This window comes from Euprymna scolopes, chromosome 6, assembly GCF_053919585.1.
Source record: "Euprymna scolopes isolate OS-2025 chromosome 6, ASM5391958v1, whole genome shotgun sequence".
NCBI classification, from domain to species: Eukaryota; Metazoa; Mollusca; class Cephalopoda; order Sepiida; family Sepiolidae; genus Euprymna; species Euprymna scolopes.
The window spans coordinates 19,826,785-19,835,963 of record NC_136487.1 but is presented as its reverse complement, the minus strand read 5'-3'; the positions used below and the strand labels follow the sequence as shown (position 1 = coordinate 19,835,963).

Here is a 9,179-nt window from a genome sequence, read left to right as displayed (position 1 = left end):
ATCCTATTGCTAATGAGTTCTGTTAGAACTCCTCGTAAGTAAATCATAACAGCAAAAAGGAAAAGTTAGTTTCCATAAAAATCAGCCAAAATTAAAACCGATATAGCCATATTATCCATTAGTTTCTGAATGAACTCCTAATTCTCTGGTGCAAATTCAGTTAATTTGGTATTTCTACGTTTATACAAAAATGTGAAATGTTAGAAGCTGGTATAGTGGAACCAACTTTGTATTTTCCTATCCTACTTGCGACTTAAGTTGATATCATGTCTTACTTTTTCCTTAAATTTTCAACCTCTTTCCGTTTGCGTTTCCAAATAAAATGTTTGTTGCTTATCTGTCTGTAATGTGCTGTTCTTTTCAACGTCTTACTTGATTTGCTGGATGTATTTCATTTGATTATTTTTTGATTGTTTTCCATAGACATCTTGATTTCGAAGAGGATCTTGGACTTTCTTCAACTTACATACTTTTTGGTCAAAACGTGTTGGCTGATAAATCCCAAATATAAAAACTTTATCAAATCCGTCCCAAATAAATTCTCGGAATTGGAGATGGTTGGAACTATGTAGAAAAATAAATTATAAAGTATAAAATGCCCCTCGTTTTTATAGCGCATCTCTCGTCTTCATAGTTCTTCAACATTTTGAGTTAAAAATATAGGAAGCTTTACTTTTTGAACGACGTTCATGTATATATATATATATATATATATGTGTGTGTGTGTGTGTGTGTGTGTATGTGTGTGTGTTTGCCACGCGCATATGCATGCACATTGTGCATGGATATTGCGTGTTTGTGTGTGTGTGCACGTTTGTTCGTGTATACGTTATTAGTGCGCGTGTGTTCCTTATTATGATGAAACAATATTCCTGTTCCTATCAAACCCAAAGAGCACATGTGTCTCTCATCTCCAGATTGGTCAGCGAGGTGGAAGACCTTTCTTAGCCAATGCCGGAGAAACCATCACACCCTCATGTCTGTCGTGTAAGACACGCTTCAACTACTGAATCTACTAGCATTCTGGTTGAAGGGTCCAAAAAAGACCCCCATCTAAGACCTATTAGCTCATGGCCCATTGCTCGCCCATGTGCCAATATATACTTATTCACTCTTTATGTTGGCCTCATAATCTCGTGTAGTTAATTGGATTTAGAGAAGATGCTATGTGGCCTCATATTGGAAGCTATGGAATTCATTCGCTTTAATTCTTGAAAAAAGATTTTACGACAGAATGCTTATCTACATACCAATAACACTTTCGAACAGATGCACCGAATTGAAAAAAAATCCCTCCCTCTGAAAGGTGTGAGTCCCTAGAGTGTCCTTATTTATATATGGTTCGTAACGAACAACGGTGAGTCACACAAAAAGCCCGAAATAAGGTTTTGGGACCGTTTCGTGGATTGTCGAAAAAGTTATCTGCCCATGTCAACGGAATTTAGCACTGTTTGTATACAGTCGCGGTAAAATCTGTCATACACGGACAGGACTTGTGGCGCAACGGATAACGCGTCTGACTACGGATCAGAAGATTACAGGTTCGAATCCTGGCAAGTTCGTAATAATTTTAACCATCATTTTATCTAACGTTTACTAATTAACCTTACCCTTACTGAGGGTAAAATTTTGTTTTATCAGTGATTTTGTTTTGTGCATATAAGGATTTCCCATACTCCGAGTTCACGATGTTGAGTGTACTCGATTTTGTGTTTGATTCGGCGTTGTGTGTGTTGACGCGGCGCAGCCGCTAGTAACAAATAGAAATTACGAATATAATACAAGTAAGAAAAATACAGCCGCAGCATCGGCAATAAGTCAAGAAGAAATTGAAAAAAAAATTAATACATTTAAATAATGTACGTTTTGTTTTGATCAGGTTTAAAACGCATGATATGTTTTGAAGAATCACCGAAAAATATTATCAATTAATTGTATCAATCATTGGATTGTGCATCTGGGTTTTCTGTTACCTCGGCACCAAATTCAACAGACTCCACATTTCTAAAATTACCCTTTCCCTTTTTCTATTTTAATTGCAGCATAAAACTTGTCACGTGAAGTTCCAAGAGGTCAACTCTCAAATTCCTTGTATTCTCTAATTCAGAAGGGATTAGTTTATTGTGAATCGCATGAGGCGCGCCTAGCGCAGAATGCTGACGGGTTGTTCAGACACTTTATTTCAAGGCTATACTGTTTCCCCTTGGTGAAGCTGACTTTTCAATCTAACTTTTCGTCCCCTGGGTCTAATCTACTCGCCGTTGTATTAAGATAAATACAACCAATTAATTATATCAGATAATTGAATTGTTTCGTTTAATTCTCTGAAGACACATTTCATGTCTTTCAATTGTAGACGTGTCCTTTTTCTTCCTTGGTTCTTTTTGTGGTCCTGCTCTTGGAGTTCGCATATTGTAATTTCTGCTTCTAGTAAAGTCGGCTCTTGTATCAATATATGGAGTTATTTTGTCATAATTAACGCTATGAAAACAGAATATTATTTTCATTGCTTTGACTCTCGAGTATATATCCGAAACAAGCACAGTTAATCAACCGAAAACCACACCACTCTATATAAAACCATATAAAACTATATAAAACTATATAAACACTATATAAAACCATATAAAAACTATATAAAACCATATAAAAACTATATAAAACCATATAAAATCTATATAAAACCATATAAAAACTATATAAAACTATATAAAAACTATATAACCCCATATAAAAAACTATATAAAACCATATAAAAACTATATAAAACCATATAAAAAAAAATATATAAAACCATATAAAAAACTATATAAAACCATATAAAAACTATATAAACCATATAAAAAACTATATAAAACCATATAAAAAAACTATATAAAACATATAAGATATCAACGGATACACACTCGAGAGTCAGAACAATGAAAAATATTTGCTGTTTTTTTTAGCCCTAGTCATAATTATGCTGGTGATTATCTGTCGAGTTTAAAGGTTCTTGATCAGGTACTAAAACATATTTATAATTCGATTGACTTTACCGTTTATTCTCTCCAACTTCTTAACAGACTCGTCTCAGTCTTTCTATAAATAATATTTTTGTGTGTATTATACCGAACTGTCTGGTCTATTTCCTGTTTTGTTTGTTTCAGCTCCTTGGTTTTATGATCTTCATCAATTCACTGTTTTGATACTTCCTTGGAATAGGAACTTACATACATTCCTATTCCAGTAGATTTTATCATTCCAAGAATTACATTGTGGCCCTTACTACTTGCTGACTGTTTTCCTCTTAACTATAACGTCAGTTTTCAAGACGACCGGTTCCTGCTTTTGCAATAATCATATTTCTTTCTTGTTAGCTTCTTATATCCAGTGGCTAAACACCTTGTCTGGGACGATTCCCATAATGAATCGAACACAGCTTACCCTTTTACTAAAACTGTCAAAGAATTTTGTCGCTAAAGATATCGGTTTAGTTTTTCTGGCTACGGTATATCTTTCTGTTCGTGTTATTAAATGCTGAATCTAGTGTTCGTAAATAACAGGTTAGTTAACTTCACATCTAACAGTCAGACGCGAAATGTGATCTACCTCGAAGCCCTGCAGAACTAAAGAAAAGTTCATCCTTCGTTAGTTGTATATTTTACTGTAAAGTCATTATGTATATTATAATTTTCTCATGTATATCCAGACAAAGGCTGTTGCAACGTTTTCGGTAGATTGTACCTATTTACTATGCCTCCCCACGGGACAGAGTTAGACACCAGGGTCGTTTTTTAACGTGGAGAAAAGGTACAAAAATAAAAATTGTCTCAGTCGTGAAGGATTTCTCCTCCACCGAAAGAGAACAAGAAATGGAAGTGCAGCATCTGAAGAACAGATACTACACTTTGATCTTGTTTATATATTTTATTGAGAAAGAAAAAATTGAACATAAAAAACGTACAAAAAATTCAATTCAACAAAATTAGGCACAAGGCCCTACAAGAAATTGGGAGGGGGAGGGTACAGGGTCTTTTTGACTATGTAACAGATGAGACTTTGAAGTCTTACTCTTGACTGGCAACATTTACCAAAATACCTCAATCACTCTGTGGATCCTAATCTAACTAATAACCCCAGCGTTCAAATTTAACTATGTACAATTTGTATATTCATTTCTGTATGTTGTGTGTGCATTTTTTTTTTTTGTGTATGTGTGGGAAAATAAAGTTCGATTTCATTAGAAAGAGTTCTTGAATTACTACACTTTGATCTTGACCCAAAGGCCAAGCAAGAAGCGGAAAATGCTCTTTTTCGGTAGATTGTAAGTGTAGCTATTCACTTGATTCCCACTGCAGCAACATGTGACACAAGGTTGGAAGGTAGAAAGTGCCAGGTCAGCACCCCAAGAGAAAGAGCACTCTGTCTTAGCAAAATAGTCTGAACAGCACCGTGAGCATTCCCCCAAAGATGTGCGTATGGCCGTAAGCGATCAACTTACTCTAATCGAAAACCGGGTGGCAAGGTCTGGAAGAGTTATCTAATTCCTACTCAGACGGTATACCTAACTGCGACATGCAATGAGCTAGTTACCTGGCATTTCTACACAAGTCTCCAAGCAACCGAAGCAACGTGGAAACCTACGTCATACAAGAAAAATATTGAAAGGTAAATAAATGTGTACGATTCTTTTCGTACCATGTGTGATAAGAACGAATTAGTTAGATGCCAAAACCTCTCCAGAAAATGAGTGAATTTTATTTGAATTTTCCACTGATATCTTTTCGTGTCAAAATGAGATCGCCACGAATCTGTTGACGGTGACTGAATTAATTCTTTGCCATGAGAAGCTTCTCTAACCAAATTTATGCTGCCATTTTTTTTTTTTTTTTGCTTTGAGCTACTTTTTCTATTTCAGAGTGGTACTACACTCTAAAAGGGCGACTATATCGACTAGTATTTATTATTATGCGAGTGAATTATTTATGTAAAATTTGATTAATTGCTGATATTTACTAGGATGCCCGAGAACCGCTGGTTACTCAACTTATCTATATAAAGTAAAAGTTATTGGGAATTACCAATGAAAAATATAGATTTTAGTACTGGAAAAGTTGTCTCCCTTTAGACGGTTTCAGGTTTATGCTTATTTTTCAGTGATGTAAAAAAATACTGGAGTAACTTAGAGTTATCTTCTCTTGGTTTATATATAAATTATTGATTACGTAATAGTCGCTCACTTTGTGTCAAAATGTAAATAAAGACAGGCACTCTCTTGTCAGTGTGTGTTAAATCTCACACACGCTTACATGTCCATTTATCTTTTTTCAAGCACCGGTATGACTTCCATTGTGAATCTTATTTAAAACAAACAAGGTATGTTTTTTAGTTAATTCCTAATTCTTAAGTAACTAATTACCATGAAAATTTAATAATAAACTAAGTAACCATCAAAAGTGACCTTGTCTGTGTGTATGAGTAACGATCTCTCCCAAACTCTGTCGTTTGTGGTCTACAAATAAAAAATTGATAGATAAGGGATTTAATCCTGTGGAACAAATTTAATTTGGTCTTTAGTCGGTTTAAAATAGGTGCTAGAGAGGACGACATTGAAAAAAATCGAAACTTGACAAGCGTAAGAGGACTTAAAGTGCTTTTCTACGCATGCGAAAATATACTTTTATAGGTTAAATAAATAAAAAAACGTTATTTTAAAACTATTTTATGCGTGTGGTCTACTTAGAGTGAAATTCTACCAATATATTATTATAGCCGTCCGGCATGGCTTGCTCGGTCGTAAAATACGCTTCAATATGATCTTTTAATTTATGTAGATTTCGTATTTATTATTAAAGAGCCGATAGTCTATGGATTATTTTAATAAGCCCAGTACATCGCATAAGTTTCAAAAGATCGAATTTTTTCGATTATCAATAATATCGGATGAATTTTTGTACAAAACACATAAAAACACTGCCAAACATATAAATACCTTTGTGTGAAATTTGAAGAAGATAGGTTTAACTTATGAGAAAAGAACTTACAATAAATGACTTTTATGTAGTGTATATATATATATGTATATATATATATATATATATATATATATATAGTGTAAATGACAAAAGACTATATTAAAAACTTCATGATGTTGACCATCTTATAATTTATTCCTTTAATTCATTTAAATTTACAATTTCAAATGGCGGAATGGAAACATATAAGGTATTTACAGCTTCTCTTTCAATTTTCGGATTTTAATCATGTCAAAACGCACTTTATTTCCTTTTGACAGATTGATTGTTGCTATTTCTTCTGATGAGTTAAGAGCCTAACATATTCACTGATTGATTAAGTGATTGATTTTGCGTTACGAAACAGATACTGTTAAGAATTGTAAATGTAAACTGAATTAAAAGAAATAAATTATAAGCTGATCAACATCATTAACTTTGCAATATAGTCTTTTGTCATTTATTCACTATATTACTCTGTAATTACATTGAACTTCTTAAATCAGGATTGGTATATATTATAAGAAAATATATTTCCACAGAAATCTATCAATCAATCTATCTATCTATCTATCTATCTCTTCATATATATATAAAGGGGAAAGGGAATATCTAATAAAATACTAGTGAAAAAATGTAATGTATACGAGGTATTAAATTAAAATGACGTATAACAAAAACAAATAAACAGACGAACGGAGGTCTTGTCTGTTTTACAAAACCTCGTATATCTATTTATTTTTCAAAATCACATATAGAAATCAGTTTTACAGTATTTTCGTTCTTTTTTGTTTGTTTTACAGCATTATTTTGTTATATTTTCATTTTTGAAAAAGAGACGCCATGTTTGAATGGTTCGTTGTTTGTTTTTGTTTTACGGCATATCAACCTTTTTCAGGTTATTTTATGCCGAATCTAGTTATTTTGAGGAACGATTTTTAATGGAGTATATATATTTTTTTAATCAGATTCTATTTAACCCATAGTTGGGACCCTAACAGGTACTACCACTCCGGGTCAGAGTGGACCTGGGAGCAATGGCAATTAAAGGGTGGCTCCACACTCCCCAAGGCCCGCAAGGTGGGGCCTCACCATCGGATATAGTTTTAGGTCATATCCAGGACCGCTATGTTTGAAAGATACTTACCATCCCGGTTATCTATATTTACTCATGCATTTGTTAGATTGATTTTGAAAAATAAATAGGAACACGAAAATTTAGAAAATCAACAAGATCTCGTTTGTCTGTTTTTGTTCATATATCACGTCCCTTCAATACCCCAATATTCTACATTACTAGAGTTTCACACACACACACACACACACACACACACACACACACACACACACATATATATATATATATATATATATATATATATATATATATATCTTCATTGGTTTTCCATATTATTACACAGTTGCCTGGCACGTCACCGGACATATGCGAATGTTTTTCTTCCCACAATAAAAATATTCAGAGAAAGACAAAAGAAAAAGACACCGATAGAACGCATCAGCTTTGACCTGTCACTAGGTCTTGCCTCGTTCTCACTTACACCGGATGGTCTTTAATTTGCGATAACATAAAACCGGAACCGGAAGCTGTTGGATGCCATGTCGAATAGCCTTTATTGTTTCACTATCGCCGACATTGTTGCTAGATGTCCCATTTCTTAGCTCTTTTCCTCTTTATATTCTCTTGAGTGGATTAATTGGATTACGTCTTTATCATGTCGCATCTACAATGGACGTGTACAGGCATGCATTAGAATGGCAGAATAATAACTATGATAAAAACAAATGTAACATTAAATGAGGGAAATTTTGGAATCGCAAAGGCGAAAAGATACGTCGTTTCATATAGGAATTTGCCTCGAATAAGCCATTATATTGTAAAAGATTCGGAAAAAAGAGTCTCAGATTTCTACCCTTTTGAGATGAGGATTGATAATTTGTATTATTAGTTGATTAAAACCATTGTTCTCATCTTGCATGTTTTCAACCGATATAACCATGTATATTCAAATGTATCGTGTCTAACCGATGAATATTTTCTGTCGACTGCAGGAAATTTCAGCAGAGGTCCGTAACGTAACCGATAAAGTACTAGGTAAAATGCATTTGTAAGTGAAACTCTTTAGGATGTTGTAAGCAAAATTCTCAGTACGAGCGATACTAAAAATACAACTGCAAATTGATTAAGCTGTTTACGCGTTCCTGGAAGGCAGAAAAAGGACATATGGATTTAAAAAAAAAAAAAGCCCCGCCTTTGAAATTTTGTGTAGAATCCTGAATTCCACAAAAAATCCACGAATACACCTGAAGAATGTCGGTGGTTACATCGTTTGAAACATTTTGAAATAAAACCCAAGAAGAAAGTATTCGTATTATTGGAATTCAGCAGAGCACTGGTCTCATCTTGTGTCATTTTCACAACATTTCGGTCGATATAACCTCCGAACTTCTTCAGATGTATCTTGTCGAACTCAGGAGTTTGGACGGGATTTTGAGCGGAAGCCTTTATTATCTTCACGTGGGTAGTGTGCTCTTGTTCCGTCAGCCATGACTGGATAGCGGTTCTAAGTAATTTGAAATTCTATTTTTCGGTCGCCCACACTGTAGATTGAACCTTCGACCCTCAGGAGAATATCACTTTTTACAATCGATTTTTCCGATGAGTGCGATGAATTTAGATAATACGAATCACCATTCCTCATCTCCAAAATTCAGAAAGCAGACGAAAGCAATAGTTCGAATAATCAAAATTATCAAAAAACACTAGTCTCATCTTGAATATTATTCTCAAAACGTTCCAGTTTATTTAACCTCAACTTTAATAGATGAATACATGTTCGCATCGGTTAATGGTGTTACTAATGTTTTAAACAGCTGCTTTCTGGAGGTTACATGTTCAATTCACACTTGATGCAAAACTGACTAAGAATAAAATACAAAGTACTTAAGATTTCCCCAGTCATTGCTGAAGGAACGAGATATGTGTATTATATAAAGAGTTCAGTTCTTAGGTGTATATTCTCGGGTTCGACAATAAGTATCTGGAAAATGTAGGAAATCACATCAGCAAAATGTTGTGCGAATAATGCAAATAATATAAAAGAATTTCGTTTTATATACTCAAGAATCTGCACGGAGTTTCTTGAACGGAGGTAGAATGTTCTC

At 34.0% G+C, this 9,179-nt stretch overlaps 1 non-coding gene across 1 annotated transcript; it reads left to right on the top strand.

The window, feature by feature from the left end:
* Positions 1 to 1,489: 1,489 nt before the first annotated feature.
* On the top strand, positions 1,490 to 1,562 carry Trnar-acg (transfer RNA arginine (anticodon ACG)). Its single transcript has one exon. It is a non-coding gene; the product is annotated as a tRNA-Arg (tRNA).
* The last annotated feature ends 7,617 nt before the right edge of the window (positions 1,563 to 9,179 follow it).